The 22,867-nt window shown below is 42.5% G+C and overlaps 1 long non-coding RNA gene across 8 annotated transcripts in view; it reads left to right on the forward strand.

Annotated features, from left to right (window-relative positions):
* LOC144323813 (uncharacterized) overlaps positions 1–22,867 on the forward strand; it is a 71,765-nt gene that overhangs the window by 30,529 nt on the left and 18,369 nt on the right. For 5 of the 8 annotated variants that reach the window (XR_013389146.1, XR_013389148.1, XR_013389153.1 and 2 more), the window contains 5 exons: positions 3,163–3,317; positions 3,544–3,660; positions 10,126–10,186; positions 21,130–21,280; positions 22,269–22,353. This is a non-coding gene — a long non-coding RNA (uncharacterized LOC144323813). The remainder of the gene's footprint in view (positions 1–3,162; positions 3,318–3,543; positions 3,661–10,125; positions 10,187–21,129; positions 21,281–22,268; positions 22,354–22,867) is intronic. The other 3 variants (XR_013389147.1, XR_013389149.1, XR_013389152.1) reach the window with 1 other exon arrangement.

A 22,867-nucleotide genomic window follows, 5' to 3' on the forward strand; every position in this document is an offset into this window, starting at 1 on the left:
GGTAGGATGATCTCTAAGGCTGCTTCTGACTGGTCTCAAACGTATTTATGAGATAGGTTAAGTGAAGGGGAGTGACTGATGCTTTTATATTTTATTTTATTAAAAAAAATCTTCTTTTAGATAGAGCTTTGTATACAGTGGGTGTTTGAAGCATTTATGCTCCCAACATGGTGACTTCTTTTGTCTTATAGACATTTCTCATGTTTGGTATCCCTAGTGAGATTATTGGTTCCTTAAAGAGAGGGGCACAAAGAATTGGTACTTGCCAAATACTTGTCGAATCAACACTAAAATGTTAGCAACTAGCTGAATACCACTTCAGGCTGGGATGGGGAGTCATAAGAAATATCAACAAACACAGTGTAGTTACTTATTGATTCGTTAACCACTCCTGTGTTAAAGCATAGCCCAGAAGCTCTGCAGACCATATGGAATAAAAGAAGTGGTCCTTGGCCTTTGGCACCTTCCACACAGTGTGGAAAATTCAAGGAAGACTAAGGCAGATGGTAAAATATAAGTCAAAAATATCTTGAGACAAGAGAGAAGATGAACTGTCTGGTGAGATCATCAAGAAGACAGGATTGGAATAGGGATATGAGGAACAATCTGACCCTAAGGGAAGAGATAGGAAAAGAGGTAAAACAAGGGGCAGGGGTAAAAAAAGACAGAATGCTCACAGATGGGAATTACTGAGACTTCTTAAAAAGAGGAGAGAGGAACAGCAGACCTTAGATTTTATGTACCAAAAGGGAGAAAAACACAGAGAGTGGACATAGTAAAGACAGTTGAAGCCAAGCCATGGATGGACAGCAATGCTCTCCTAGGACTTTGGGCTTTCACTGTGTAGGAGATGGGAAGTCATTGCTGATGAGGAAGAATGCGGTATGATCTGACCTACACGTGGAATACTTCTTCCTCCTTCCCTCCCTCTACATAGAATCTTCCATGTGTCAGCCTGCATGCTAAGCCTGGGGAATGCAGAGGAGAGTAACATAGGGCCCCTGCTCTCAAGTTGTTCATAATGTGTATACAAACTGTGAAGTAGAATAGAAGAAAGAACCCTAGGTCTATGGTTGAAGTCTGGACAGGGCCCCATGGGAAATGACAGGAAGGGACACCTAATTATAACTGGGAACAGCAAGGGACTTGGAGGCAGAAGGGACACTAGGAAGGCTATTCATTTATTTGGTAAACATCTTTTTTTTTTTAAAGATTTTATTTATTTATTCATGAGCGACACCGAGAGAGAGAGAGAGAGAGAGAGAGAGAGGGAGAGAGAGAAAGAGAGGCAGAGACACAGGCAGAGGGAGAAGCAAGCTCTATGCAGGGAAGCCAACGTGGGACTCGATCCTGGGTCTCCAGGATCAGGCCCTGGGCTGAAGGCGGTACTAAACCACTGAGCCACCCGGGCTGCCCCAGCAAACATCTATTGAACACAAACTATGTGCTAAGTGCTTTTGTGGACACGGGAGACAGAGGTGCATGGAAATTATGTTAAAGTGGAAAGAGACAAACTACAGATGATAGCAATGGTATCTGACACTCCATTCTTGGCAGTGTGCCAGGTATCACTCTCAGCACCTTTGATGAATTCACTTAATCTTCATAACAACCTTGTGAGGTGGGTGTGGTTATTCTCCCCTTTTACAGATGGGAAACTGAGCCATAGAGTTTGAAGTTAGGTAACTTTCCTGAGGCTTTATAGTTAATAAGTGGTATAGATTCAAACCCAGACTGCCTGACCCCAGAGAGAAAGGTCTTAGCAACAGGGCCACATGACCTCTTCATGAATCAAATAAAGAGATTCCGGAGAACCAGAAGTGCCATAAAGAAACTGAAACAGGGCAACAGGATAGAGACTAATGAGATGGGGTGGGGTGGTGCCACTATAACGGGATGCTATCGAAGACCTTATTCCAGAAATGACATTTGAATGATGTCTGAATGATGGAGAGGATCTGGCCATGAAATGATCCCAACAGCAGGGTCCAATGGCCTCCACTGGACCACTGAGAGTGAAGGAGAGAAAAGCTACAGAAATGCAAATTTCCTCCTGGCTGGATGTACAAGTCAAGAGACTGCTGAGCTAGAGATGCTTTCAAAGGACTCTTAAGCCCAAGTGGCATCAGAGGGAATGGGGCACTGACTTGCTTCCCAACATGGTCCAGAAGCCTTCCCCTTCCTGCATAGCTGACCTGGATACCAGCTTGCCACAAGTTGTCCCAAGTCCCAGCTGTCTCTGGCTAATGTTCATTGGCCTGGAGTTCCAGCTGAGAATTTAATGATACACATAGGCAATCTGGGCTTTGAGCAGGTGAACGTGTATTTCCTAATTCTGCCAGAACTGGGAGCCAAGTCTCAGGGAGCAAATATGTAACCAGATGTCTTTGAAGTGGGTGAGGTGTTGAAGCTTACAGCAGAAGGCAGAGGGGCTCTTTGCTGGCCAGAAGACCAGAAGCCTCTTCCAGAAGGCTGTGTGGGAGGCTGGGTCTTTGGAAAGAACTCTGGCTAAGTTTCTGGGAAAACGGGTGGGGAAAAAATGCTGTTCAAGTCATGGATCAAGAATTTGAAGACCTCAGTATTTACACTACTTCTGCTGCCAGCTTACTGTGTGATCTTGGCTAAGTCATTTTTTTCTCTCTGGGCCTATTCTCCCTGTAAAAATAGGGCTTTGAGCTGAGTTACCTCTATCCTGGCAGGTGCCCTGATCTTGGAGTTTGAGCACTTTATGAGCTGAGTCTTATTCTTCTAATAACTTAATATGTCAAGTATTTCAACAAATGCACCTAAGTCACTATCATGAGGAGGTATCAGAACTTTGTAGGATTCCTTATTTTTGTTTTGAGGTTTAATATGATTTTTGAAAGGTGAGACATACACCTAAGGATGCTTCTGAAGCACTGTCAACTGAGGGTTGAGTGTCCCTGAAGAGCTAACCCAGGTTTGCTCAGTTCTGCTTTTGCCTTCATTCATATCTAGGGTGGGGGCAGACATTTGGGTGGGGGGAATCCCACCTGTCTTTCCAGATTCCTGTTCTCAGTAGAAAACTTATGCTTTTGCCAAAAGTTTTTAAAACATAGCACTTAGGGATGGCACTGGGTGGTGCCATTGGGCTAAAGAGATCTCCATCAAATTTTTGCTTCTGTTTCCCTCTTAACCCAGGCTCTGTACTCAAGACTCAGAATGCAGCTTGAATGATGGAATTTGTGAAGTGCAGACACTCTGATTCCCTAGGATGTGATAGCAGATGTTTCTACAGATCTTCTGAAATTTGCTGCATTTGTTCTCCCAACTTAGAGACCTCTTCACCATCCCTAGTGAGACTAATGTGATGCTTTAATTACAGGGCTGATGGCCAATTGGACACTTGGCTAATCAACTTCACACTTAAAAGGGGGGGGGGAGAGTCCTTGGGTGCAGCCAAGAAGCCCATTGTAAATGCATCATTTCTTAGAGAAATGGAAACGGCTATTTCAAATTTGAATGCTGCCTCCTTGAACAGGATGATTTGCCCTCTTACTCTTTTCCTTGTCTTTCTTTCAGGGAGGTTTCAAGCTTCTCCCAGAGATGGGGACAGATTGCCACAAATAGAGATACAGCAGACAAAGGGCGGAGACTGTTCCAGGCAGAGCCCCTCTCCTGGAGGGATCATCATCAGAGGTGGGTTTACCTTGAAAGCAATAAAGGAAGCTGAAGATTCAAGACCCCCCATTGCACAAGATCCTATAGAGGCTCTGAAGGAAGCTCTATCCGTGTGTTCACATGAGCAAGTCTACCTTAATTCATTTGGGCTACCATAACAAATGCCGTAGACCAAGTGGCTTAAAAACAATAGAAATGTATTTCTCAGAGTTCTGGAGGCTGGAAATCTAAGATGAAGGTGCCAGTATGGCTGGCTTCTGGTGAGGCTCTTCCATAGTACAGATTGTTGATTTCTTGTTGTATCCTCACCAGATAGAAAGAGAGCCAATTAGCTTTCTGGCTTTTTCTTAGAAGAGCATGAATCCTATTCATAAGGGCCCTACCCTTCTGACCTATTTACCTCTCAAATTCCCCACTTTCAAATGACATCACACTAAGTGTTAGAGTCACAATATGGACTCCTTGGAACTCAAACCTTCAGCCCCAAACAATGTGTTGTAAAATTTGCAAGGGTAGGATGTATTAATCACAATCAGTTAAGGCAGTTGCCCTCTCATGCTGGGTGGTCGTTTCTCTAAAGTGGCCCTAGGCCTCTATGGTACTGACAAAGGGGACACTGAGATGGGGACACATTTGGTTTGGGACTAGTGAGCTGTATTTATGTGGTTGAGGCCAGTTCTATATATAGTTACTGTATTCTTGGCCATCCTGGTTAGGAATTGTTTTCCACTGTGTTAATTCACTTTTCAGTATGACCCCAAGACAGGGTCTAGGTCTGATTATAGTATGAATATGCACTGGAGCACTCAGCACTGGAGGTTCATAGGTAGTAGGAGAAAACAAGGTTTGAAATGTGCTGAGCCAGAAATTAGTACATTGCCTTTTCTTTCCCTTGTTAGAAGTTGTAAATTTGTAGGTTGGAGGACTGATTCATTTCCTATCGATATCTGGTCCATAGGGAAGTTCTTTTGTCAGAAATATACTCAACGGGCACCTGGATGGCTCCGTTGGTTATGTGTCTGCTTTCAGCTCAGGTCATGATCCCAGGGTCCTGGGATTGAGCCCCACATCAGGCTCCCTGCTCAGTAGGGAGCCTTCTTCCTCCCCTCCTCCTACCCCCATTCGTTCTCTCTCTCTCAAATCAATAAATAAAATCTTAAAAAAAGAAATATACTCAATAATGCAGCATGAACAAATATCAATTGTTTAGGGGCTGAGGGGTTTGAAAGGAATTGTAGAAAATGCTGTTTATCATAATTCTCATGTTTTTTAGGGAGAAAATTCATAGTCATAGCACAAACATGAGTACACCCATAACAGCTCATATGTAAAGCATATGTGATAGAAGATTTACCATATTTTGACTACAATCATAAACATTTACATGACATTACAATATGGAGTTGTGAACCTAGAAGAGCCTTTTTATAAACTATTAATAAATTGTTTTGAGCTAGAGCGAAGCTTAATTATCTCCCTGTGCTTTCCATGGAATAATAGTACAAAATTGTTATCACATGGAGAGCTCATTGAAGAGTTATGTAGCCAAATGGAGCATTATAAAAGTGGTTGATTAATAATAATATTTATCTCTCTGATGTTGTTGTGATTTTTCTATGTGTCATCTTTTTAAACAAATATTTGAAATTCCATTTTAAACCTAATTTTGCATCCCTTTTCTTAAAGGAGGACCCCAAACATATAGGCATCAGACCCCATAAAGCCTGGATCCATCCAGCACTTCAGTGTGGCTTCCAGTGCCCCCAGAGCAGCCTGCAGCCCACACCTGCTCCTGGAACCAGGCCAGCAGAGGCACCGTAGCTGCTTCCCTTCCTTGTATCTGCAGAAGTTGGGGTGCAGTCTCATTCTCAGATCTTGGCTGGGGCGCAATATACTGCTGGGGCCTCTGCTGCCTCGGGAGCCCCCACATATCCCGCCCAGGTCTAGATCTAGCAGCATAGTGGTGAACCTGCTCTTGTGGGCAACAGCCCCTCTCCCAACCATGCACGTACTCCCTATTCTCCTCCCTGGCTCCCCACCAGAAATGACAGAGCTCAGGAGTCTGGGCCCCTGTCCAGGCTTGATCCCATTCAAGCCAACACACAAACCTGGGGCTTATCCCAGGATGCGGGACCGAACACCGAGTGGGTTATAGCACTAGGAACGCAAGAGTGAGTGACAATGAATAGGAATAACAAGCCTGTCCTAGCCTCAGGTGAATATGAAAATTCAGTGACATACAGAGTGATATGGGTACTCTTGGAGGTTGCATGGAGGGAACAGGGGGACAGGAGAGAAAGCAACGTGATTGATTCACTCTCCTTAGTGATTCGTAATAATAGATGATGGTAACACTGCACCTTTTGCTAATAACAATCTGCAATGAGGAGAGCAATCGATGGTGAATTGTATAAGGGCAGAAGCCATGCGGGTTGTAAACTCGCAGATCTGCAGCGTCTGGACCAGAACGTGGTATGGAGTAGGTACTCAACAGACAGCTGTTAAGTGAGTGAAACGAAAAAGATTTTGAGTGCTTACTTTGTGCAGGCACTGTGAGAAGTGCGCCACTTCATTTAACAACCCTCTGGGAGGTTTCACAGGTGAGAAAACCAAGGGGGGCATAGGTTATGTGGCCAAGGTCCACAGTCACTCGGGTGGGTCCTCCCTGGTACTTGGCTTTCTTGCTTCATTCTAAGCCCGGAAAATTGCTTTTCATTACTCAACCTCCATCTGTACCAAATCCCAGACCATTTGGTTGGAAAATGATGACCCCAACTGCCAGTCTTTGGTCTAGTCTGAGAGTCTTGCTGCCTGTAGAGACAGGTGTTCTGGGATGAGAACAGAGCAGCCAGTTCCCAGGTGTTGGGTCATTGGCTGGTCTTGCTACCTGGTCCACCTCACCCACTGGCTGGATATGATCTGCTTCTGAAATTAGGGCTCATCTGGCTGCCCAGACTGAACCCACAGACACAGCCAGGTTGTCCTGCATAACAGAGTTAAACTCACGCCTCCCAGTGGGCTTCTGTTTGTGTCCACCTCTCCCCTAGTCTGCCCATCTTTAGAAGTTGCTAATAGCTTGTATCCCTGTAAACATGATCAGTGCTTGTGCTCCCACCTCCTCCAATAGACTATGCATCCTCAGAGGCAGGGGCTGGGTGATACGTGTACCTCCATGCCTTGTGCTCTGCATGAAGTCCTGTATGTCCAGATAGTGGCAATTTCATAGGAGGATTTCAATCCTCTTACTGGCTGTTGATCTTAGGCAAATGACTTCACTCCTGTTTTCTCATCTGTAAAACAAGGGGTGATAATGGCATATACCTCACAGAATTGCTGTGAGGTTTAATTTAGTCTTAGTCAGTAAATATAAAGACAAAAAGTGGTACCTGGCACAGGGAAGCTCTCTATCAGTATTAGTCATTATTTCTCTTAATGACCATACAGCACCTTCTTTTCTTCCTTTTTAAGCTTGTTAATAGTACATGCAACACATTTTAACACCAAACCGTTGGCTGTCTGGTGTTTTTCTCTGATTGTTTCTTAAGGACAAGCTTTGGTGTCTTGATTATATTTTATAAACTCTCTTATGCTAAGTTAGGATACTGCTGGGTTTTTACCTGGGTTGGTTTATAGATCTCTTCGGAAATCTGAGCAAAATCATAACTGTTCCTGCTCAGGGACCCATAGATGCAAAGTATCACTTCCCACTTTTAGGAGTCTTCCCACTGCCAGCAAGGGCTCTCTGATCAAGAATATCTAGCCTGGGGCAGTCTGGGTGGCTCAGCAGTTTAGCTGCCTTCGGCCCAGGGTGTGATCCTGGAGACCCGGGATCGAGTCCCATGTCGGGCTCCCTGCGTGGAGCTTGCTCCTCCCTCTGCCTATGTCTCTGCCTCTCTCTCTCTCTCTCTCTCTCTCTCTTTCTCTGTGTCTCTCATGAATAAATAAATAAAATCTTAAAAAAAAGAATATCTAGCCTGATTCTAGATCTGGTCCTGCCACCAACATGCTGTTGCTGGGCAGGCAACTTTCCTTCTATGGGCTTCTGTACAAGGGGCTTGATGGATCCTTCTAGTAAGGACATCTCATACTTTTCATCTTCTGCTTTACCAAGCAATAACTTCCTTCTAAATTCCATTAGGTCAGATAGAAAGGGGAGAAAAAAAAAACAAACAAACCTCAAAAAACAAATCTCATTCCATTACAGCTCAAAGCTTTCTCTTCTCTTCATAGTACCTTTAAAATGGGATAGACAGAAAGAAAGCTTCATAAATCTCCCATAAGCCAAGAGCTTGACTAAAGTAATTGCAAGACAGGGCAGAGAGGGCAGCTTGCGCCTCCACTTGCTGTGTCTGGAATCAACTACCCTTAGGCTCCCATATATCAAAAGCCAAAAGGAGGGCACTCCTTGTATATCACCTCACCCCCAAACAGAGGTGGGTCGATGGTAGGACTTCAGTAGGACAATCAGATCCCAGGGACCTCTCCATCTCCTATCCCAGGTGTCTTCTCAGGGGTCTAATAGGGTCCATTACTCTGCCCCTATTTCCTAAACTGTTCCTTCTACACCCTCCACACCCCAGATACATGTTGGTACTGGGCAGAAAGTACATAAAATAAGTCACCTTTTGTAAGCTCTTGGTCTTACGTTCTTAGACTTTAAAACATCTCCCCACCCTACCAGGTTGGTATTTCCAAGGTAAGGCTCCATCAGAGGGATGATGACATACAAAAGCCCTATGATGGGCATGCTCTACAGTAACTGAAAGAAGATTAGAGCAGCTGGACACTGAAGGATGTGGTATAAGATGTGGTGAGAGGGGCCAGTTCTTGCAGGACCTTGAACTTCTTGTGTAGTATTTTAGTGTCCAAGACAAGTAGGACGCCTACTGATAGGTTTCAAGCAAGGGGAGGGGTGGAGATAGTGCTTTAAGTCCAATGGCAGTCTACAATCAGGATGTCTTAGAAGAGCTGGAACAGGGGTACCAGGGTGGTTCAGTTGGTTAAGCGTCCTATTGTTGGCTTCAGTACAGGTCATGGGACCAAGCCCCACATCGGGCTCTGTGCTCAGCTAGGAGTTGCTTGAAATTCTCTCTCTCTCCCTCTTCCAAAAACACCCCTTCAATGAATAAATAAATCTTACAAGAAGAAGAAGAAGATAGATGAAGAGGAAGAAGAGGAAGAAGAAGAAGAAGAAGAAGAAGAAGAAGAAGAAGAAGAAGAAGAAGAAGAAGAAGAAGAAGAAGAAGAAGAAGAAGAAGAAGAAGGAGGGCTGGAACATGACATTCATCCAGACAAAGCTCAGTCCCCAGGTAACAGGCACTAGGTGGGTCTTGGGACCCAGGAAGCAAGCAGGGACTTGGTTTCCAGGACTGGGATACAGGTTAGCAAGAAAAGCAACAAGGCAGCTTAGGTTGTGATTAAACTAGAGATTCCTGCAACCACACCTCTCCTTCCTAGGGAGTGGGTCAGTGATGGCCTGTGCAGGCACAAAAACAACTCAGTCTGCAGGTGTGGGTCAAGTGACACTAGCTTGGGACTGGAGTGCTTCAGGGTGGGCCATGAAAGAGTTTAGGGCCTGAAATTAGGACCTGCACTTCATCCTGTCTTTGGAGATCTGTGGAGGGGAAGATGATAAGGAGGAGGAAGAACGTGGAAGATGGAAGTACTGGTGCATAGGCAGAGTAGCTGTTGGAAGTTTATGTAAAATGCACAGAGGAGGAGGCCCATTTCCTTATTTTTAGTGCATTTGCATTCAGGATCTTCCTAGCTGAGAGCTGGCCAAGGTCATTACGATGGGCATTTTCTCTTGCAGGGACCCGTTAATTTATCCCATTATAGCTACGCCTCTCCATTCTCCTTAGGTACTTACCATACATCTAAATTCTGCCTGTGTTAAAGCTGAGCCATGGGAAAGGCCCACTGAATTATGGGGTCAGGGCCCTTCTTCCCATTCCCTCCCCCAAAATTTCCTCTACTTTTGGTTGTCACAGAAGCATTATCACCTGTCTGGAGTAACCCATTAGCTAAAGAGCATATTAGCATAGATGGCTTTTTCAGACACACACCCTCAGGAAGCAGTTCCACCCAGCCCTGGGCTTTAAGGGGGTGATCAGGAGAGTTCATTTCAGTGGGAGGCAGCATGGTGTCCTAGAAAGAGACGGGACCTCGGGTTCTGGTTCTCATCATGCCACTTCTCATCTACTTATTCATGTAAAGGGTTTGCCCTCATACTTCCTGAGTGCAGACATGGACCCTGCCCTCAAGGATTCTTGAAGTTCTGCAGGAATGACATGATAGTTGTATGGAGACTTAATTTAGTGATGTCTTGCATTCAACTCAATTAATTTGTATTTCAGTTTGGGGTAAATCAAGAAGTCTTTGTGGAAGGGCTAGCCTTTGAATTGGCCCTTGAAGAATGGAAAGGGACTGAACAACTCTTGGGACATCATCTGTAACATGTAACTTATTCTTTCTGTGTTACAGCTTCTGGCCAGATCTGCAGATGGAGAAGCTTTCCTCTAGGTGTGTAATAGACCAACTTTCGGTGAGCACTTTTCCGGTGAGGCCGGTGCCAAGCTGCACAATAGGGTACAAAGATGCAGTGGCTGGTATCCCTTGGTAAAAAATCCCCAAGGCCATCACAACATGGAGCCATCTGCTCCCTAACCTCTGGCTTTCCCACATACTCCCACATCTCTATTTCTGACAGAGACCAGCACTCTGTTGCTTCCTCCCAGGTGAATCACTTTTGGTCAGATTCTACTTGTTCATTAGTAGTTCTGACATGTTTGGAGTGTTCATGCATTATCTTGAGGTGTCGTACAAACATGATTAACACCATCATGTCTGGTAAAGGAAAGAGCAGAGAGTATGGAAATTTCTAGCACGAAAGGGGCTGTTATTATGGAAGAAAAATTGTGGTCAGGAAATGATAGATGTTGAGGTCTACATGGGGTGATTTGTCTGTAAAGGTAAAGGTAATTCCCAAGGGCAGAACACATACCATGAAGCATACAGAAGAGGCTCTGTGTGCAGAGTCATCACTCGCCAGAAAAGGCAATGACAGTGACAATTTCAGAGTACCTGCTACTTGCCAAACAATTTCAAAATGCTCTGCATACACATTAACATGTCTATTTCTCACAAAAGTCTTTGGAAGGTGGGGGCCACTATTAGCATTGCCCCTGTTTTACAGATGTAGAAATGGAGCCTCCGGGTTGTTACACAACTTACCCAAGGTCAGGAAAAAGCATCCCCAGCCACTAATACATTGGCACAATTGGACATGCATTGAATGTGTATTATGTGCCAGGCATTGCTCTAGGCTCTTTCTACCCACTATTTGTTCATTTCATCCCTACCGCAGCCTTATGAGATGGGCTCTAATTATGGCTCTCATCTTGCCAGTGAGAGGGGTTAAGTGACATGGCCAAAGGAAGTGAATCCAGCCTACCCAATTCCACAGCCTTCCTTCACATAGAAGAACGTGAAGGTGGTACAGTATTTATGGAGGGAAGGGGACCAAGCTGAGAAATACTCAAGGCACAACCCAAATGGCTTTGTGGCTGAGGGTGCAAAACAAGGAGAAGCTGAGATTTCTCTAGGATTTCTTCCAGCTTCCCCTCTATGTTTCAAAGGAGGAGAGCAGATGTGGGGGCTGTGGTGAGCTGTCTGAGCCTTTGAAGCAAAAATTGAACTGGCATGGGAACGTGAATGCTGGCTCTGGTGTGCAACCAACTTCTGACTTCAGGCAAATTTTTTTTACTTCGATAAGTCTGTTTCCTCATCTGGAAAATAGAGGAAATAAGATCTGCTCTCCACTTACTTCACTTCAGTGTTTTTCAGATAAAAGACCAAGTTATGCAGAACACCATGTCTCCATCACTCTGGGGGAGAGCCTAGGTGTAAATGATTGACATCTGCAAATTCATTCATTCGCTCCCTCATGCATTCAGGTACAGGATCATAGACTCTTTGAGCTAGAAGGGGCCTTGAAGATTCACTCCACCACTTCCTCATTCCACCACCTCCCTGAAGCTGGAATTCCACCTAAAATATTTCTGAGCCATTCTAGGTTCAAGCACCTCCAATGATGGCTAAACACTTACATCTCAAGGGTGTTCTTTCCATTATTAAAAAATAAAATCTGTCAGTGCAGGAAGTTATCCTTCCATTTAACTGAAGGTTACCCTTTAGTAGCTTCCTCCTCTGGTTCTTATTTTATTCATTTAAAAAAAATCCATGTCAAAATGTAACTTTTGGTGATTCATTGGCCATGCATTAGACACTGTGGAGGATCCAAGAGAAATAGCCATTGACATTGCCCTTGAGGAGCTTCTGATGTGGCTGACAAGATAGGATAAACATTCCTAAAGATTTGCACAGCAAATGAAAAAAACAAGAGACACCAAAAGGCTGAGCCCTGTTGGAGCCACATGGATGGTATAGAAATAAGTGCCAGAGGGACTCAAAGGGGGAAGAGAATCCAGTGTGGACTAAGTGGCCAGGAAGACCTGCCAGAGGGGAAATCTCATGGGATCCTTACCAAAAGAGTGCAATTTGAACAGGCAGGGGATCATTGGGACAGGGGAAACATTGGGAGCAAAGTTCAGAGACAAGACAACAGAGAGGCAGTAAAGATTGCCCTTCAGAGTTACTGTGTGAGTAGCCCAGGTCCAGATGTGTATTGAGCAGCTGGCGAATAGGAGCTGCTTTGGTGGTTTTGCCTGTACTCTCAGAAACGTGGAACCACTAATCCTCTTTAAGCTTCAGGTTAGCATATTTTTCTTCCTGGGCAAAGCCATTTATCTTACTGAGACCCAAACTGACAGTCAGACTATTCTCTTTTGATTGTTCTGGATCCTTTTCTGGCGAGAGATAGCAATGACCCAAAAAATGGTCCAGAGGTCTCTTTGCTAAAGGAAAAAGAGAGAAATCAACAGACCAGAGGGAGAAATGTCAATGTTAATCTCAGCTCTGTCACTGACCTTGGGTGAGCCCTCTACCCTGTCTTGCCCCACTTTCCTTACCTGTCAAGTGAGGATCTCCATCCTGGCAATCACTAATATCCATTTCCCCTTCACTCCTGGGCTGGGATATGCAGTCTTGAATAATTGTGGCTTGCCTCTATATGAAGCATAATCATTATTCAAATTAACTTTTGTATTTGTCTAGCACTTTTTACACTTCATAGAGCCTCCACATCCATCACCTCACCTGCAGCTTGTCACAACTCTGACATAACCAGGGCAATAGCTCTTGTAATTCCTGACACATGGGGAAACTGAGTTCTAGAGCAGAGAAGTGACTCGCCAATAGGTCTAGGGCCTCCGAGTCTCTGGATTTTCACTTATTATCTCTGGGCTGATTTTCATCCCATTCCAGGAAAACCTTTAAAAAAAGTCCAAAACATATTATTTTGTAAATTGAAAGTTGTTTTTCTTTTTCCAAATGAAGCAGTCTGTTTACTTTCTTCTCCAACAGCAATCTTTGTCCCTAATTTCTCTAAACTTTTTTTAATTGGAGCTGCCAAAATTTCAGGTTGCTTGCAGTACAAATATTAATTTGACTAATGAAACTTGGAAATTATGTGATCCCATTTCCCAGTTTGTACCACAATACAGAAATTAAAGAAACATGCAGAGATTGGAGTAATAAAGGAGTATCAGTTCCTTTATCTTCTCCCTGAGGAAGATCTTAACAGAGGCTGAGACCTCTGGAAGGTTAGACGGTATATGAACCCAGTGAAGCTGGTTGAGTTAAACTTAAAGACATATTTGAATATTCAAAATATCATCACTTGAAAATATTGGGTTTAAAAGTATGAAGACTGGGCACCTGGGTGGCTCAGTCAGTTAAGCATCTGCCTTTGTCTCAGGTCCTGATCCTAGGGTCCTGGGATGAAGCTCCACATCTGGCTCCCTAATCAGCAGGGAGTCTGCTTCTCTCTCTGCCCCTCCCCCATCTTGTGCACACACACACACTCTCTCTCTCAAATAAATAGAATCTTAAGAATGAATGAATGAATGAATGAATGAATGAAGATTGGAGCTCTTGGACTAGGTTTTGAGTTGTTTTTGCCACTTACCAGGAGTGTGATATAGGACATGTCATTTAAACTTTTGGAGCTTTAGTCTTTTTGTTTCTTGGGGTTTTCTTGCAGGATCTTTTGGTTTTTTTAGAGCTTGAGGTTTTTGGGTTTTTTTAAATTCTTTTTATTTTTTTTATTTTTTTTAAATTTTTATTTATTATTTATTTATTTATTTATTTATGATAGTCACACAGAGAGAGAGAGAGAGGCAGAGACACAGGCAGAGGGAGAAGCAGGCTCCATGCAGGGAGCCCAACGTGGGATTCGATCCCGGGTCTCCAGGATCGCGCCCTGGGCCAAAGGCAGGCGCCAAACCGCTGCGCCACCCAGGGATCCCTTAAAATTCTTTTTAGTGGTGATACTAATAACATCTACCTCTTAGGATTGGATTAAAGATTGAATAAGGCAATTAGTCTAGACCGTTCTTCGTAATGTTTGGTATATACTAAGAGCTCAGAAAGGTTAGCTGCCATTAGCATGAGCTTAGGACCTAGAAGCCTGTGTTTCCAAGATGTGCTCATATGTTAAAGTCCTCAGGGCATTTGTATCTCAGCCCAGTTCCTTAGCTGGGCTTCTGACCTACCTATCTACCCATCCAATATCTCTTTCTGGAAGCCTTATAAGCACATTGGTCTCAACTGATCCCAAGGGCTCTAATGGTCTTCCTCTCAAACCAGCTTATCCCCAGGCTCCCCTATCTCAGTTAACAGCATAGATCCCCATCCAGTTGCTCAGTCAAAAAGGCCAAAAACAATCCCAGATCTTCCCCCTCTCTCCTGCTGTACCATCACTAATCCCATTAATTCCACCTCCTAAAAATCTTTTTTTTTTTAATTTTTATTTATTTATGATAGTCACACACACACACACACACACAGAGAGAGAGAGAGAGAGAGGCAGAGACACAGGCAGAGGGAGAAGCAGCCTCCATGCACCGGGAGCCTGACGTGGGATTTGATCCCGGGTCTCCAGGATCGTGCCCTGGGCCAAAGGCAGGCGCCAAACCACTGCGCCACCCAGGGATCCCAAAGATCTTTATTCTTTCCATTCTCCTCTATATCCATTGCCATCATGCTAGCCTGAGAATCACCATGTCTCTCTTGAAACCCCTCATGATCTCTCCCCATCATCTCTGGCCCATCTCTAATCCACTTCTCACAATCAGCCAGATGCACTTTTGAAGCCAGCTTCTTATTGGGACCCATGCAATCCCCCCATACATGCTGATGAATTTCTGACCACAGTCCTGTATATCTCAATAATCCATCCACTGTTCTGGCCTGTTCACTGTGCTTACAGCTCAGGGCTCTGGGGGTGGGGGGAATGCACTTTTATCAATACACTTTATTTTCTACAAGAGCTTTAGGTTTGCAGGAAAACTGAGCATATGATACTAGGGGTTCCTATATATACCCTCACTCCACGCAGTCTCCCCTATCATTCGTGGGAAAATTTTGTTAAAATTAATAAAATAATATGGATATATTGTTATTAACTAAAGTCCATAATCTGCATTAAGGTTAACTCTTTGTGTTGAATTAGTCTATGGGTTTGACAGAGGTAAAATGTCATGCATCCACTGCAGAATAGTTCTGCTGCCCCCAAACATTCCAATGTTCTACTTACTCATGTCTCCTCTCCTCCCCCAAATCCCTGGCAACCAGTGATCTTTTTCCTGTTGCTATAGTTTTTCTTTTTTCAGAATGCCATACAAGTGAGATAATACTGTACATAGCCTTTTTAGATTGGCTTCTTTCATTTAGCAGTGTGCACTTAAGGCTCCTTCCTATAGTTTTGTGACTTGATAGCTCATTTCTTTTTATTGCTGAATAATATAACATTGTATAGATAGAATGTGGTTTGTATGGCCATTCATCTACTAAAGAACATTGTGGTTGTTTCTAGTTTTTGACAATTACGAATAAAGCTGATAGAAACGTTTGTATGCAGGTTTCTATGTGGACATAAGTTTTCAACTCCTTTGGCTAAATACCTAGGAATACAATTGGTGAATTGTCTATGTTTAACTTTGTAAGAAACCACCAAACTATCTTCCAAAGTAGCTCTTCCATTTTGCATTCCCACTAGTAATGAATGTGAGTTTCTGTTGTTCTATATCCTTGTTAGCGTTTGGTGTTGTTAGTGTTTTGAATTTTAGCCATTCTAATAGGTATGTCAGAGGTATCTCACTGTGGTTTTAATTTTCAATTTTCTAATGATTCATGACATTGAGCATCTTTTCATATGCTCAGTTGCCATTTATATATCTCTTTAATGAGATATCTGTTCAGATCTTTTGCCCATTTTTTAATCTGGTTGCTTGTTTTCTATTGTTGAGTTTTTTGTAATTTTTGATACAAATCCTGTCTCAGATATGTATTTTGTAAATGTTTTTTCTTAGTCTATGTCTTGCCTTTGCAGTCTCTTAACAGTATATCTCAGAAGCTTCTAATTTTTATTAGGCCAGCTTGTCGAGTTTTTCTTTCATGGATTTGCTTTTGGTGTTGTAGCTAGAAACTCATTACCAAATCAAATCCCCTGGATTTTCTTTTATGTTACCTTCTAGAATTTTATGGTTTCACATTTTACATTTAGGTCTGTAATCGTTTTGGTGAATTTTTATGAAAGTCTGTGTCTAGATCTTTTTTTTTTTTTAATGTGGATGTCCAATTGTTCCAGTACCATTTGTTGAAAAGACTACCCTTTCTCCATTGTATTGCCTTTGCTCCTTTGTCAAAAATCAGTTGACTCTAATTGTATGGGTCTATTTCTGGATTCTTTATTCTGTTTCATTGGTCTATTCTTTTCCCAATACCACACTATCTTGATTACTATAGTTTTATAGTAAGTCTTGAAGTCGAGTAATGTGAGTCCTCTGATTGTTATTCTTTGTTCTGTGGTTTTGACAGCCCTATAGTGCACACCAGTCATCCTGAAGGTTGACTCCTAAAGGATACTTGATAAACCTCACAAATATGAGGGGGGTGGGAGAGCCTAACAACTTGTTCTGTAGGAAAATTTCAAACAAGTTCTATTCTCTTCCACCCTACCCAGGAAACAATATGTTCCTTCTCAATATGAAGAAACTGCATGAAGGTTTCCACTCTTATAGAAGATGTCCAAGTTTTCTGCCTTTTCATCACTAAATGGGGTTGCTCACAGGTGTCTGTGACAACTAACAGTTCTCATAGGGATGAGTTAGTGAGAATATCCGCAATGGCAGACACACATCTTTTGAGTCTCTTTCACTCCCTGACTCTCCCACTCATCTTTCACTACTAATCAAGTCACCACTTCCCTTTTGGAAATCTTCTGGTGAGAATTGGTTACTCTCCATATATAGAAATTCTGGAGTCTCTTGTCTCCTCCAGAATTTTCCTCCGTCTATGTTCTAGTGGCAGATTGAGATGAGGATATGATACCTGCAGCTCAAATAATGTTCCAGCTGGAGAGTTAGATATCAATTTCCTTCCTGGGAGAAAACCTGCATTACAATGGGGTTTTCTTTAGAAATCCTCTCACTGTCCTTCGAATAGGAGTGGTCCTATCTCACACTGAGGACAGGAAAAATGCAACTGCGCTCTTGATGAGGCCAACAATTTCTTCAAATGTTAATTTTCTCTTCCATGGGTTGGTTGGGACAATGGAGGTAGGAGTTGAAGGATCAGGTCTTCTATCTTTTAATAATACCCCTGAGGGGAAATGTGGCAGCTTCTAGAAGGTGAACACACTTTGATCCTATTGTTTTTAACTATTGGCCTTTAGTCAAATACGGAGACCACAGAGAAACTGCCAAGTAATATCCAGTCATAAGCAAACATGCTCATCTGAGTCCTTTTCTCCAAATCCCCAAGTTTCTTTCTTTCTTTCTTTCTTTTTTTTTAATCCCCAAGTTTCTTACCATAACTTATTCAGACTCTACAGTTAGGTCCCTGGCTTCCTCCCTGAACTCATCATCCACCTCACTTCCCTAGCATATTCTGCTCTAGCTATACTTGCTCCACACTGTGGGTTATACACGCCATGCTTAGCTGGCTTTTAGTCTGTGCTTCTGTATTCCCTCTATTAGAGACACTCTTCTTTCAGACTGTTACATGGCTCAGTCACTTCATGTAGGTTTCTGCTCAAATAAGACCTTGGCAGATGTCTCCCCTGGCTACCTCTAGTGAGCTCCTATACTCTCCCTTCTCTCATCCTGTACTTACCATTACCTGTGTATTATCTACCTCAGTACCCTTGAATATCAGCTCCATAAAGGTGGTTGGGTATCTTTTTCACCTCTGTGTCTTCAGTGCACACAACAGGTGCTAAGGAAATATTTGTTAAAGATTCAATGCACTAAGTACTATGGCAGTTTTGATCACACATTTGCTATGTACCATGTCTCTTGTGATCATCTCTACATTTTATTCCTATCATTTTCCATATTGTTTTGATTTTAGGACAGAAATCATTACCAGAAGATGGTTAGCGGACTTAGTACAGAGCTGGGTACACACTGAGGACACAATAGCATTTGTGGACAGAATGAGCTCTGCTGGATCTTTACTGTTAGGTTGTGCCTTGAGCTGAGTACAAGATATGCAACACCTGCATGCAGCCTATGGGAGTAGGCGTTCCAACAGCATTTAATAAGATATTCAATAATGTACTAATTTTTCTCAGGACTTTCAATTTTAATTCGTTCTAACCTTCTCTTCTTTCACACTCCCACTGTGGTGCCTTTGAGCAGATGTCTTCATTGGTGCAGACATCTCTGTTGAATGTTCTGGGATGACCTGACTCTCCTTTGGGAGCCAGCCACTAATTCTGCCCATTACAACATGCACAGAGAGTTAGCGTTTTTCCTTCCAGCACATTCTACCAACCACTTGTCTGTGTCCTATTTTGTTGTCTGCTGTATTGAGTAATTATTCACTTTAAAATAAATTCCTAGAGGTTCTCATATTCTTCCTTTGCCCCAAATCCTTTTTATCCAAATAGAAAACTTTTAGTTTCACATAAGTCTGCATTTTAGGAACATGAGCTAACTGGCCCCACTCTTTTGATCTACTCTCACTCATGGATGTGGGAGTGATGGGTTGTGGTGGGCTCAGGAGGTTAGAAATGGGTACTGGTTTCACAGGCCAGAAATAAGAGTGAGAAGTTCCTAATTGACTCAACCAATGGTACTGAGAACCAGAGAGTCATACAAAATCAGTCTTTCTGGGGCATCATAAATTAAAAACATCAGGCACACTAATTCAAACCCCCAAATCCAGCATTCCAGAATCGGAGATCAGGATAGTGTCTCGAAGCCAAGAGTTGACAGACTAGTTTAGATGGGGTGGGATGCAGGAGATCAGGATGGGATTCTGAGTGTTCTCAGCATTTTGGTGCCAGACTGCTCATGCAGAGGATGAGAGAGTTGGGCCAAAAGCAAGGAGAATAATCACTTTTTTTGAAGAACTTTTGATATTTCTGTGTGACCACAACAACAGTCACATGAACATTCAAATCTTGATATAGAATTTATGAAGGATTTTAACATGTGTTATTGTGTGTGACCAGTTCTGCTAATTAGAAATGATTATATTTTTCTCGTATTTATAGCTGAAAAAACTAAGGGATAGAGAAGTTACATGACTTGCCCAAAGTTACAAGCAAAGAAATGGTTGAGCCAGGATTCAAGCAGAGTTGTATCTAATCCTAAAGGAGTTAGGAGTTTGTATCCTAAAGGAGTTTGTATCCTAAAGGAGTTCTTTTTATTTACCCCATAGATAGTTACTCAGTACTAACCATATGCCAGACACCATTCTACAGGCTTAGGAAATTTCAGCAAATCAGAAAGACAAGCACCTGCCCTTCTGGGCCTTACATTCTCTCCATTATCACTGTATTACTCAGATCTTCTGGGTAGGTTCTTTTCCTGTTTTTAAAGATTTTATTTATTTATCTGAGATAGAGAGAGCACCAGCAGGAGGCATGGGAAGAGGCAGGAGGAGAAGCAGGCTCCCTGCTGAGCAGGGAGCTGGACATGGGGCTTGACCCCAGGACCCTGAGATTATTATGTGAGCCAAAGGCAGATGCTCAACTGACTGAGCCACCCAAGCACCCCTGTAGGTTCTTATTCTAATGAGCAGAGGGTTGTTGTACCTAGTGCACAACCACAATTAATGAGAAGAAAAACATTTATTAAAGATTTATTATGTGGTAAGCATTGCAAGAAGTGTTTTCTGTGCATTATCTACTTTATCTTCACAAGCACCCTCTGAGGCAGGTATAAAATGTCACCATTTTATAGATGGAGAAATTGAAGCTTGAGGATATTGTTTAAGTGATTCACATAGCTAGTCATATTACAGCTGGATTTGGATCCAGGAGGGTCTGATTCCAAAGCTCATGCCCCTTATCATATCACCTCACTGTTGGTAGTTTTGTTGCCTGATGTGGAAAAAAATAGAAGATATACTTAAGGGCAGGGTACCATTCTGACTGGACATGTGTAGAAACTTTGCTTTTCTTTCTTCTCATCCCCATCAACCAGACAGTGGTTCTACAGGATTTTCATCAACTATCAGGTTCAGCCTCTCTCCTGACAAGGTTCTGTGAGATTAAAACTATTTACAAATCAAAATGACTCTTAGTGACTTTAGTTAATATACTCACAAAAGTCGGGCACCTGTGTGGCTCAGTGTTTGAGTATCTGCCTTTGGCTCAGGCCCTGACCTGGGGTCCTGGGATAGAGTCCCTCATTGGGCTCCCTGCAGGGAGCCTGCTTCTTCCTCTGCCTATGTCTCTGCCTCTCTCTCTATGTCTCTCATGAATAAATAAATTCATTAATATATTAATATATAAATTAACATCAATTATTGCTATATTAATATTCATATTATATATTAATACAAATTATATTAATTAAAAATTAATAACATCTTTAATATATATATACAGTCACAAAAGAGAGCTCAAATGTATTCACAAAATGTAAATATAAAGAGAGTTTAAAAATAAATGAAATATTTAATAATAATACTCCAGGACTATTTTATAAGCAAATTCTATAAGCCATACAAGAAAGTTGGCAGAGAAACATTCATGGAGAGAGATGTTTGCTCCTGTCTTCATTATATAGGGGAGTAATCATGGTTTCATTGTTGAAAGTGATAAGAAAAAAAATATAATTTCAACTATTTTTTAGTGCACAAAGGCTTTGGCATTAAAGATAGACTCCTAATTCTGAGAAATGAACAAGAGGTAGTGGAAGGGGAGGTGGGTGGGGGTTGGGGTGACTGTGCCGGGCACTGAGGGGGGCACTTGAGGGGATGCGCACTGAGTGTTATACTATATGTTGGCAAATCGAATTATAATTTTAAAAATGTACAAAAAAAAAGATATGCTATTTCTTCTTTTCAAAGTCTCACTAAAGGGAAAGTATCCCACAATGATGATCAGAATGGGAGAAGGCTCCTTAGCAGTGGAAAGAATAGAGGAAACGTGGGAGGAAGAAGTGGCAGCTAATCACACGATGTCAGGCTTGCTTCATGGCCCGGCATATTGTCAATTTTAGTAAGTTTTTTTTTTTCCTGTATGCCCTTGAAAAAGTAGATATTTTGCAGTTTCTAAATGCATGTTTTGTATGTTTTGTTATTTCTAAAATTAAATAAGTACCTGTTATTTCCAAATTATCATAGTAGGTGCTGCCAGGAAAGAGCTTTATTTTTTTTCATTTATTTTTTATTTTTTAATATATTTTTTAATTTTTTTATTTATTTATGATAGTCACAGAATGAGAGAGAGAGAGAGGCAGAGACAGAAGCAGGCTCCATGCACCGGGAGCCCGATGTGGGATTCGATCCCGGGTCTCCAGGATCACGCCCTGGGCCAAAGGCAGGCGCCAAACCGCTGCGCCACCCAGGGATCCCGGGAAAGAGCTTTATTAAAAGACTTGGTGCCTATTCTTTTTTTAAAAGATTTTATTTATCCATTCATTCTTAAGAGACACAGAGAAAGAGAGAGGCAGAGACACAGGCAGAGGGAGAAGCAGGCTCCATGCAGGAAGCCCGACGTGGGACTCGATCCCAGGTCTCCAGGATCGCCTTGGGCCGAAGGCGGTGCTAAACCGCTGAGCGACCCAGGCTGCCCGTCTTGGTGGCTGTTCTTAAAGAGCTTAGACCCCATTGCAATTTGAAAAATAGATTTATGAAGGTAATAAAACCATCTGTAATCTAACGGTAATCTAATAAAAAACATTTTTTATTTTATTTTAGTTTCCCACTCCATCCCAAGCATCTATTACTTATCTGAATCATACTACTAGAGCAAACTTACACAATGCTTTTCCCCTACTCTGTTAGATACCTTTGCTTTGTCTTTTTACATCAATTCCCCTTAGCTTTACTCTGTCTTCTGGGATTTTGATGGGTATGGACACATTAACGTGTTCTCTTCCCTCTCATTCCCACTTGGCATTTGGCTAATGGAAATCCCAGCAGGGTTCAGAAGGAGGGAATAGAATAATATTGGGTTAATTTTTCTCCTTGCTCCCTTCCTACAGGTTCACTGCAGGCAGACTTCATTCTTCAGTTGAAGATCAAAGCTCCTGTCAAGGAACTCCTGTCCATGTGACTTTCTCCTTCCAGGTGCCAGGAAATTTTTCCTTCCATCCACCCTCCAGACTTAGGGGTTGCCACCACCTGGGGTAATATACTATGTGGCCGTACTGCACTCTTCTCTCATCTTTGTAAAGTAGTCCATTTATTAAGCTTGTATCAAATTAGTCTAGCTATAGCTTGCCATTTATCTCCTGTTGGGATCCTGATTAAAACAATAAATGGTATTGTATGAAGTCCCAGAACAGAGACCTTCAATATTGGATTCTGAGATTGAGTTGCTCATATTTGACTAATGTAGGGATAACCTCCTTGCTAAGGGGGAGATAGGATATGGGTTATCCATGGTAAGTGGTGACATGCATCATGATTATTTAATTTTTCATTAGCAGTAGCATGGATGACATGTAAGTGGGGGCAAATGCAGTGCCTATGATACTTTGTTGCTGTGGTGATAAATGTCATAAATATTGTGAATTCACATGGCCTCTCCTCTTGGCCCTAGGAAGTATTCTTTGGGGAAAGGAGAATTTGCAAGCTGTAA

The sequence above is a fragment of the Canis aureus genome, chromosome 11, assembly GCF_053574225.1.
Source record: "Canis aureus isolate CA01 chromosome 11, VMU_Caureus_v.1.0, whole genome shotgun sequence".
Lineage (NCBI taxonomy): Eukaryota > Metazoa > Chordata > Mammalia > Carnivora > Canidae > Canis > Canis aureus.